The 12,061-nt window shown below is 43.4% G+C and overlaps 1 protein-coding gene across 2 annotated transcripts in view; it reads right to left on the minus strand.

The window, feature by feature from the left end:
* LOC147705801 (transmembrane protein 272-like) overlaps window positions 1-12,061 on the minus strand; it is a 144,092-nt gene that overhangs the window by 40,782 nt on the left and 91,249 nt on the right. The gene's annotated exons all lie outside the window — the stretch shown is intronic.

Genomic DNA, 12,061 nt, shown 5'->3' on the forward strand with positions numbered 1-12,061 from the left:
CTGTGCTTTCCGAGCAGCGTCTCAGCACGCACGTGCACACGGATGTGTACTTGTGCGGCTTACATACCTGCCAAGGAGAGGCTGAAGTGAGACGGAAACGTTTCCAGATTAATAGATTAACTTTTTTTTTATCGACCCTCTATTACCGTGATAGACTCACTTTTAACACAAAAAGGCGAGTGTCTAATTATCACAAGCTCCGCTTGAATAGGAGCTGATAATGGCACCCATACACATCTGTCTTATCCATTCGCATGGGTATAATGATAGTTGCCTCCCTAATGAAAAAGACACAATCTGGGAAGAATAAAACATGACACGTTTGGTCAGTTGTAAACCCTTCTGTCTCGTTTTGCAGCGGGTTGCAGTTTCTCTATTTGTTGCATTACTCTAAGCCCAGTGCGGGCGGGGACCGTACCTGGCTGGCGGAGGAGGAGACAGGCAGCTGTTGCTGTGTTTGCAGTTGGGGTGCACTGTGGCAGCTGCAGGAGGAGGGAGAGCGGCCGCTCGCAGGTCTGTGGAGGAGGGGCAGAGCAGCACCGGGCAGTCCCTGGTCTGCGCGAGCTCTCACTCCCAGCAAAGCACGGAGGCACCAGCAGACCGAGCTAGGAACTTCATGCACGGCTGGGAAGGGGACAGGCAGCAGCCCCCAGGGACGGGCTCGCGGCCGGGATTGGGCGCCGTCTTTCCACACGGATGCTGCTGGATTCCGAGCTGAGGCGCTCGGCTCGCACACCCGGATTTGCACTTTGGAATTATGCCGGACTCTCTGGGTTCGTTGGAGCGGCGCTTCGAGGAGGTAATTGTCTGTTTTGAAGTATGGAGGGAGGCGAAGCGCCGTTTACGTCCAGCCAGGCGCCCCGACCTGAAGCCTCTGCAAATGAAAAGTTTTGGGAAGAAAAAAAAATGCGTTGTGTGCCACCACAGTGGAGTCCCTAAGTAACTGCTTGCAAGTTTTAGGATTTGCCGATAGTAAAAGAACAAAATCATGTTTTTTACTTTTTTTCCCTTGGATATATACATCACTTCTGCTTCGGAATATACTGTAATCCCACCAATTCGAACAGTTGTTGGTGTTGTTTGTTTACTTCGAACGATCCGGCTTTGGAAAATTATGTTTTGTGTTGTATTTTATATTAGCAGTATGGCTGATATGTTGCTAGTGACAGAAATATGTCAAATGTATCCAGTTTCCCTCTAGTGTGTGCGTGTTAAGGTAATGAGATGTTGCCAAAACCTTAGCTCCCAAAACTTGTGTCAAAATAATGATATTTCGTATGTGCCACGAAAAGCAGTGGGCACGGTTTTACTTGAGGTGGACTGGCCGCGTGGAAATGAATTAGTGCCATTTATGGACTAGTTGTGTGTATGGCTCACAATGGAGGCTCCAGACTTTCCCGCATTGTGCAGAAGTTTGTGCTGATGAGACAATAGCAGACCCTGTAAGCATCCATTATGGAGCAAACTATTACGGCTGCAGGAGGGTTGTTTGATGGGAAAAGCTATTTAACAAGTTATCCGTGCGGTTTGCCCCTCCCGCCCACACCCACACAAAATATCAATCCTATCAACTTGGTGATGATGTGTGCTTCGAGTTGAGGATGAACCCCCGATTTGGTTGAGACACCCCCCTCTGGTTGAATGGATAATCCGAGCAGTTTTGCGCCATCCTTTGCTTACTACCCTCGGCGCAGGGCTCACCTTCGGTTCCTCCCGTGTGTGTCTTCCATGAAAAGCCCCTCGACCTCTACAGCAGGTGAGACCCTGCGTTCGTGGCAAGCACTTTGTCTGGCCGTGGGTCCGAATGCCCCATTTTAATAAACAGAGGATTTGAAAGTGTAACTTTTTGCTTGGGTGTCTGCATTTTCCTTTCCTCGCCTTCTCGCTATTGCGTGTTTTGTTTCTACATTTACTCCTGTACGTGCAGTCTTGGGGGGCATCTTTCACCGATCCAGGACGGCATGGCTTATTGCTGGTAGTATAGACCCTGTTCTTTATGTCAGCCTTTCCTTGCACAATAATGGCAGAGGAGGTCATGTTACAACCATTTAAAGGGGTGCAGCTTGTTTCAATTAAGGGTTGGCAGCCTGTCCGGCAGCTCTACTCTTTTCATGAGTTCTTGTTTTTATGAAATGGGACAAATATTTAGAAGACAAAATTGTAATTGGAAAGGGTTTGTATTTTTATTTTTCTCCTAGACAGCGCATGCACTCTCAGCCAGACTTTTGATTGAATACAGTGGACTTAGAGCCCTACCATAGATTTCCATGTGTTTGCTTCAGTGCCTCTCTAATTTGCTTTGCTACCATTTGTCAGGGCATGCAAGCGACATGTCTCTTCATGTGTTTGAGCCTAGCGGGGAGCATGGGCCTAGTTTAGGTTTGGCAATAACAGTTGTGTACTATGACTCCACTGATACCAACATTTGAGAACAAGCATTTACAATGCAACGGTTTCGCCTTTGGAAAAGTTAGAGCTATTGGCAATGTAAATGACAATGCCATTTATTTATCTGTTTTCAAAACCAACACATAAATACAAATTTTGTCATTTACAATGCCAATAGCTCAAACTTTTCCAAAGGCAAAACTGTTGCATTGTAAATGCTTGTTTTTTTTATTTTGTGAGAATGACACCGCATAAAGCTGTCCTTTAAAAAATGAAAAAAAAGAGAAGCAGCCTCAGAGACATTTTTCAGCAGTTGAAACAGTTTTTGCCGCCACGAGTGACTGTAAGGTGCACTAGGTCGGTTGGTGGCGCTTGGCACCCGTCACATCAGAGCCCGTATCACTTGGAATGGCCCTGGGCTGGCCATTAGCCTATTATTTAATTCCCTACCAAATTAGACCACCCTTCTCCACGCCGACTAGTCCTACCCTCACTTCGTGCCTCAATGTTTATTAGGTCAACATCCTGCAGGTGAACATCACCCCTGTTGCTTGACCTGTGGGAAGTACAACTTTGCATTGGTGCAGATGAGAAAAATCAGTGCAAATTTGTAACTTAATTGGGATGAATATAAGTGATTCAAGGAGATTCTTAGGTGAACCAAAGTAATTAAAAAATCAATTGGGGATCACCCTATATTAGACTAAGGGCCTGATTACGATCTTGGCAGATGTGATACTTGTCACAAACATGATGGATATCCAGTCCGCCATATTACAAGATTCATAGGTTATAACGGAAATGTAATTTGGCAGAGATCCTAATTAGGCCCTAAAATTCTTTCCCCGTTATTTACTGTCCATAAAAACACCATCCCTCACTTTTAATCTTCTTTACCAAATTATTTGACTCTGATTTTCTTTTGCATGTGATATATATACAACTTGTGGTGATTATATAAAACATATCCCTTGCATGTATACATTTACTAAAGCATATATATAGATATATGTCTATATCTATACATATATATAATACATTAAGCACAAAACAATATACATTAAACAAAAATCAAAAACCAAAAATGTTTTACTCCTGCTGCTTCAATCAAAGCAAAGCCTGGACATGACTCTGGTGGAGTCTTTTAATCAGTCCTTAATTCACAAACACCTGTAGCTCAGTTAATTTGTCCATCGCTATGCAGAAGGTGTGCTTCGAACACACAATGTGATGCCTTTCGACCTCTTTAATTTTTCCATAAGGCCCTCATCAGGATAAAAACAAGGACCTATGAAGTGAATGTTAAAGGACAGAAATCGTCATGTATATAAATATATAAGGTGGGTTGTCTATACGAGGCATGAGCAACTAATTACATTGGTGATCCACATAAAGCTGATGCCAGAGCCCAGGAGAGATGCTCATGGTAAGAAGAAAGCAAGCTGTGACAAAGATGTGTGAAAAACATATGCTCACCCAAGGACACAGAGGACTTATAGAGGTCCCTCAATTCTTTTTCCTATTCGAGATATTACTTCTTTCCTTGACTCTAGGGGGTTACAAGGAGAACCCCATAGTTGTTTTGGGTGAGTAAAGGTAGGGCACTGGAAGTGTGGGAAGTGCTGCAGCACCCAAACGCTATTTTACAGGAGGTAAGAGGAACAATGAACCATTAAGAGGCCTTTACGTTTTTGTGTTTATCTTCTATTTCTTCGGAGTTCAAAGAAGGAGGTGAAGTGTGAGCCAATGTCTTCCTCCAAACTGCTGCATTTTTAATTTTGTAATGAGAGCAAAATAGCAAGTTTGAGTACAATGTGAAAGGAAAGCCTGTAAGATATCAAGGGGCATATTACCAAGAGGGGCGATAGGCAATTATCGCCGATTTAGTGGCCGTTTTTGGCTGCTAAGCGGCGATAATTCTATCGCCCTATTAGCAAGCTGTCGCTAACTGATGTTAGCGGCAGCTTTTAGGCGATTGCGAGCGGTTTGGGGCCCGCTTTGCATGTCAGCGATGTTTTTCGCTACTGACATGCAAAGTGGGCGTACCCAACCAGTTAGCGACTGAAAGCAGTTGCTAACGTCGCTATCGCCTATTAGCAAGGCAGGCGTAGCGTTGGAAATATTCGCGCTAAGCGCGAATATCTCCAAATACTGACACCTGCCCAGACCAGTTCTTAGCCATGTTATCCAAAGGGAGGTGGATAACATGGCTAAGAGCATTTCGTCGCTAATGCGTGAATATCCCTGTATTCTAAGCGATATTCACGCATTTCGCCGCTATCGCTGGATATTTTAGCACAATGGAGAAAAACGTTGATAATAGCATGTTTTCTCCGCTAACATATCCAGCGATAGGCAGCGATAAAAAAATTGTCGCTAAGCCGATTAGCGATAAATATCGCTACTTGTTGGTAATATGCCCCCAAGTTTTTTTGAACACACAAAAACATTCAAATATTTCTAAATGAACTTTAGAACTATTTAAAAATATATTAGTAGTAGGCAAAGTTGAACTAAGGCACAATTCTTTTTGTAATTCAAAAGTGTAACGAGAGATCAAAGATCGAAACAAAGACACTTTGCTTGTGTCATGAGCAAATAATAGATATGCACTGAAATCTGAGTTCCATTAGTACAATAACTGCATGTCGGATGTAAATTTAAAGGCCATTACACGAGGTCATTTCACTGAAAAACATGCTCTCTGTAAATGGCAATAGCCTACCACACAATGCTTTATCATATATTTGGGACCTTGTGCACTATAATGCGCTTTGGACACACTGGGCTCGATTCACAAAGGTAGGGCAATTTAGGAGTCGAAAAGTTAGCATTTTGTCGCAGTTACACTTAAGTTTTGTTCTTAAGTTAAAGTTAAGACTGAAACTTACGTTTAACTGAGACAAAATCTTAACTTTACGGCTTTCGGTATTCACAAAGGGCATATAGGAGTAGTAAAGTTAGGATTTTGTCTCAGTTAAACTTAAGTTTTACTTAAGTTAAACTTAAGACCAAAACTTAAGTTTAACTGAGACAAAATCCTAACTTTACTACTCCTAAGTGCCCTTTGTGAATACCGAAAGTTGTAAAGGTAGGATTTTGTCTCAGATTACTTTTGTAAATCGGGCCCTCTACTTTCAATGTCCTCCTAAAAAGCATTGTCCACTTGGTATATTTGTTTTTTGTAATGCTTTAATTTTTCAGACACCCTATTACTTCAGTAACATAACATTGATGGCAGCACCCCGCTCTGAAAATTGCTCGAACGTCACTGGGTAAAGTCTGACATTTTTATCCTGGTTCAAACGAAGCAAAGTTTCCAAATTTGCTCGACTTCATGGGCAAAGATTTTACCCTGGATTGCATCTGCAAATGAAACCACAGCAGGGTTCCTGCATTGTTAATCGTAAAATTCGACATCGCCAAAACCATTGAGAATGAGAGTGTGCATGCGTGTGTGGGGTTTGTGCTTTAAGATCAAATACATTTTTCCATGGAACGCAGCGGTTTAAGTGAATAATACCGCACGAGCATCTCGGCTGATTTCCCTTGGGTAAAGGAACAAGACAGGGATGACCCCTGTTGCCTCTCCTATTAGCCATAGTATTGGAGCCATTGGCGGCGTGGATATGGCAAGACCCGGTAATCTGTGGATTCAAATGGGCCTTGGGATGGGAAGATCGTATTTAGCTCTATGCGTATGATGTGTTGTTATATCTAATTTCACCAGTACGCTCAATTAATAGCCTTTTAGGCATCTGTGCATTATATGGCCGAGTATCGGGTTACACAATAAACTGGGTGATATCGCAATTTGTATACTACATGGCCCTCCCCGGAGACTCCCGCGTAATTGTGACATACGTATAGTTGACAGAGGATTTAAGTATCTGGGAATTTACATAACAGACCAAGACAAACTCTTCACAGAAGAGAATCTTATGAAACCACTGACATGCTTTCGCCGGGATGTTAGCCATTGGTGATCCCTACCACTCACATTGCTGGGTAGGGCGGCCCTCTTTAAGATGATGGCGCTCCCCAGAATCTTATATGCCTTACAGAACACACCATTCCCGGTCCACCCAGCTTATATTGTAGTGATAAACTCGGAGATATCTAAATCTATCTAACTAAATTGATCAACCCTTATAGCCATGCGTAAACTGGTGAAGAGTTGGTACGACGGGGGAAATGCACTATCTAATATAAGAGCATACCACTGGCCGTCTCAACTTACATCATAAATCAATGGGTGCACGTGTCACAAGAGGAACCGGCCTATCACATGCAATGACACCTCTTGGGAATAGACGGAATGATGAAGGCACTCTAAAATAATACCAGGAAAACGACCCTGACACGACCAGCAACACATACAGTTAAGATATGGCATGAGGCTCTATGGGCACTTGGATGGGAGGGATTCACGATACAGGCAACGCCACTATGGGACACAAAAAAGTTGGGGAAGCTGCGTAACACCAAAGGCTTCAGGCAATGGGACCTGATCAGCATTTCAAGGATGGGTGACGTATGGAGAAAGGATGGGATTATTACTTTCACACAATTACAAATGACCTATGGCCAGGCGATGACGGAAACGTTCAGATACATACAGATTACACATGCACTCAAGACCCTGATCCCGCCAGGCTCGCAAGTTCCAAGGAAAATAATTAATAACCATCTAGACCCTACAACGAATCTTAAAGCAAGATGGGAGGAAGACATAGGAGAATTAGACAAGGAGGACTGGCAGGAAGCAATAGCATCCCCTAAAGAAGTAGCAATCCCTTCTAGGCTGAAATTAATACAATTGTAGGTGATACACCGCAACTATTACACGAGAACACTACTACACAAACTGGGCAAGTCAGATACCCCTCTCTGCCTAAGACAACGTGGCGCGCTGGGCACGTTCTGGAATACAATCTGGCAGTGCACAGAAATTGTGATGTACTGGGTAACAAACATGCGTACAGTGTCGGAGGTGACGGAGGTAACGATACAACCGGAACCTAAGAGATGTCTACTTAACATTTGGGATCCCCCAGACCTTAACCATACAGCTTGAGATTGGGTGACGCTGGGGACAGCAATAGCTAAGAGAAATATACTACAGCTCTGGGGATCCAGACTGACCCAACCCTCAGACGATGGTCCCAAGGCATGGACGGTGTAATGATGGCTGAAAAATCAGTATACTTCCATACGTAATGCCCTAAAAAGTGGTCCTGGGTGTGGAGAGGATGGAATAGATATCGGGGCAATATCTGCCAACCCCCAAGAGAGGAATCACAGTCTGAGGAAAGTGAGTGATTAACTATGGAGAGTAAAATGTCACAAGAGATGCTGAACACTGACGTATACAAAAGAAAAACCCTGATAACTGGACTGTTTGAATCAATCGAAAGGGTACTAAAATGTTGTGGTCTTATAATATATGGTGTGCATAATGAGAATATGCAAATTAATGCATCGTGATGTAATGACATTATTGTTAATAAAAAGATTTCTTTTTAAATAATAATACCGCAAGGGTACTTTGACCTAGATTTCATGGTGGCGGGTTTAGTGGGAGTGGGCTCAAGACCAAAGATATGGTTAAAAAGAACATATTCTGTAACTATTTAGCTGACCTTTCATCTATAGGTAACTAAATACAAAATAACGCACAGACTTTGTATAAAAAGTAAATACTCTTACAGTAAGTCCTAAAAAATAGAAATGGAGGACTAGCCAAGTTAGGCAGTTTACAAGTGACATCATGGTGCGTGAAATCACAGTACATGATATCACAGCGGGAGACATTACAGGAAGTGACATCATATGAAGTGCCATCACAACCCATGATCTCACAGGAAGTGACATCATACGAAGTGACATCAGATCTTAAGACCTCACACATATGTTTAGCAGGTCTATCACTAGTACATTTAAGCATATTACAAGATTTAACAAAAGAGATTTTGGGTCTGATTGCACCATAACAAGTGACGCAACCCTGATGCAAAATCTAGGCCTAAATGTATACATTTTTTTTAACTCTGTCACAAAGAAATTGGCAACAAGGAGAAATGTCGTAGTAAATCTGTTCTGCTCAATTTGTTGCAAAGTCTGCATTTTAAAATATCTTACTGGGTTAAGGCACCTACTGCAGAGATATCTGGGGCAGATCTACAAGGAAGTACTGCAGATTGGCACTGCAAGCCCTTTGGCTACGCCACGTTGCGGCACTCCCGAAGCACAGGGATACAACGTATTTACAAGAATATGTTGCATGTCTGTGCATCCCCCTGCGCTGGCGCAAACTGCAGCCATGTGCCGGCGCAGGCACCCTTGCACCATATTGCAAGGATGCCTGCGTCATGGGAGATTGTTTTGTGCAGGAAGGGGCACATTCCTGCACAAAAAACAATCACTACAGGAATTTTCTTCTTTCATTGCCTGCTGTAGAATGCAGCAGGCATTGAAAGGGGAAAAAACGAGGCGAAATGAAAATATTTCTCCTCGTTGTGCCTCTAGGGTGGCGTGGCATTCAGACACATATCCAGATTTACGATTTCTCGTAAATCTGCAGATGTGTCTTGTTCCATGGGTGTTGCGTGAGAACACCCACAGCAAAACCAATGGAATGCCCCTTCACTGCAAAGTGCTGCGTGTGAAGGGGCCGTATTTACAAGCAGAGGAAAAGTCACGCAGGGTGGCTTTTCCTGTCCTTGCAAATATGGAGTAGCCCCCTGTGCCGCCAGGGTGTCATGAAAAGTGACGTACTGGTGTCGCAGGGGGCTTGCAAATCTGCCCCACAGTGTGCACAGTAAATCTCAGGGAATAAAAATAATGGTAAGATAACTCTGGAGGTTAATGCATTTGCTGGGGAGATCTGTGTTTTGTCTAGTCGCAGTTCTGAATCAAAGTAGCATAAAGAGTTAATGTGTCTCATGCTAAGCACATCATGTCACATGCAGATGATAGATTTTATTAAATGTTAATAGGTAAGTGGGTTATTGATTTTAACACAGAGATCTTTTTGTTACATGTATTCATAAATTGTACTAATATAACACAGTGAACTATGAAGGACAAGTGACGTCTATACCATATAACTCTCCCTATCTCAAATAATACATCATGTACATTGATTTACACAGTTATGCAAAGTGCACTGACACACTGCATTTGGATGAGTAGAGCTATAAAAGAAATAGAGCAAAATGGTGGTATTTAAATTGTTATTTGTGTAATTAATGGAACAGAACATCACATCTGACATTCTTACAGTACACACAAATCTCTTATATATAGGGACTGAACCAAGTCAAAATCATGCCTCTCTTTAGTACTGGTGATAATAATAAGCTGTGTGCCTTTGTTTCCCCTTCATTGCATTTACATCTAGGTGTGGGGCTCCAGATAACTTCCATCCATTGTAATGGAACAAAAGGAGACCTGATGTACCGTTAACTTTGGCCTTAGTTTATGACCCAGCTGAAATTTAAAATAATAAAGCTCCCCTGCCACATGCATGTTGCTACTCAGAACAAAAACAGACAACCAGAGGTGCTGCTGAATATGTCCTTATGTCTGAAAATATCACCAGGACAGTGGGGCCCAACTTCTTGGCAGGGTGTACGGCGTCTACACTGTGGACACAGTAGGAGGAATGCCACCTACACGCTTGTACCCTTAACTTGTGCCCTGCAATTTTATTCTATGAAACCACAATTGGGTAATGCAATCACTGCAGATGTCTGAGTCTATAACCAGGCATCTATAAAACTCAGGGGCGGCCTTAGGCATGTGCAAGCTGTGCACCTGCACAGGGCCACCAAACCCCAGGGGCCGCCACGTCAATATCTATCCTTAATATAATAATCCTCTGAGGATGTGTACATATTTGCGTGGCGGCCCCTGGCAGGGATTTGGCGGCCTCCAACTCTGTTCCACTTTCAAACACCCTGACCCCACCCTCTTCACTGGCCTCGGCGCCTGCGTTCCTCCTGCTTCCTGATTGGCTTCTTTTTTTCCCTACCCACTGCTGGCCCGCTGGTACAGGTGTAAATAACATAGCAACCAAAATTAAGAGAATTTGACATTCAAATCTGGTTATTCAAAACAAAAGAGAAAGGCGGCTCAGCAGGCTTTTGTAGCGACACAGGAAGGAGCAATCTGGCTCATCCTCCTAAATTTTATTGTTCTGAGACGAATTCGGAAGGGTAGGAGCAGCCGCAGGTACTGGTATCTAACGCCTTTTCTGGACGTTTTATTAAAACACCTTCCTGAGCTCCGGGGGGCTCCGCCCCACCCGGATCCCCTCTTCCGGGGCCCCCTACCTAGGCTCCCTGCCCAGGGCTGCCATGAGCCTAGAGCCACCCCTGATATAACTGAATCCTGTTTGGCACAGTGACGAATAGTGTGTTGTGTAATTATAGCGCTCTGAGGTCCCAGCCTGTGAAGGAAAGCCCTATGCATATGTAAGTCATAATTTATATATTTTAGTAACACACTATCCAGTGCAAGCATTTTTTAGATGTCTCCATTATAAGGACACACTCTAGGCCCAGCTGGTAACACAGTGACATTACCTCTCAAAACGAATACATCTTTGTCACCATGAAGCCACAAATGACTCCATGAATTAAAGCCTATACAGAGTCTAGATTTGCTGAGAAACTAATTGCATGCTTTTACATGTCTTGCAGGTGACTATCACCCAGGCGATTAGGCTTGTTGTTTCTGGTTTACACCCTGTCCCTTCTTGGCTTTACAGCACAGGGAACCCACTCCCTTTACTTTCGGCCGGAGGCACCTCAAGATCGCCATTCACCAACCAGAAATGATTATTTTTCAGAAGAAGTATGGGAATGGTTTTGTATAAATAAAAGTAAGATCAAGTCGTTCCCCTAGATCCCACCCACTTCAACCTGTGATGGAATTTGAGAATGAGATGTCTGTCCTTTTCTGGTCGATAGTTGGCAGCTCATCAGCCACGCGATTGACTATTCATGTGAGATCTACTTTTGTGTACATCAGGTACTGAACAACATATAAAACACTGGCCTCACTAAATAGCACTTCATTTTTGCTGCAGATGGCCGAGACTTCGCTCTGTCCATCTGCCCCTAAACCTTGAATTCGGGAAACTCTCCGACTATTAGCAGATCATTTAGCCAATGGGCTAGACTGTACCAGACGGAAATTTCACCACAGCCGGTTCGAAACTGAATCACAGGCCATCGTGCCCACGCGCCAAAGGCTTTGATTGATACAGCCGATCAGGGCTAATAGCCAATGGGCTATACTGCACCGGGCTGGAATCACTTGACAGCTCTTTCGTAACTGATCTACAGGCCACGCCACAGGCTTTGCATTCTCCAGCCTACCAGAACTGTGTACATACAATCCCTACATCCCTGTCTTGAAAAAAACTCGCCGTGACCACCAACAGGGGCACAGAAGGGTCGAAACGTCGACGCATTCCTTAGGTCCAGAATTACCGGGTTTCTACACTAGGGAAGAAACTTCTGGATTCAAATCAATCTCTGGCCTTTCAGAAAGAAATAATTGTATATAGAACCCTGTTGACACGGTACATATCGTTCACTTTGTCAGTTTTTCACTAAGCACAATTGTCACTCAAAACTTTTTGTATATAATTGAATTTCACGGT

The sequence above is a fragment of the Lissotriton vulgaris genome, chromosome 7 (assembly GCF_964263255.1).
Source record: "Lissotriton vulgaris chromosome 7, aLisVul1.2, whole genome shotgun sequence".
Taxonomy (NCBI): domain Eukaryota; kingdom Metazoa; phylum Chordata; class Amphibia; order Caudata; family Salamandridae; genus Lissotriton; species Lissotriton vulgaris.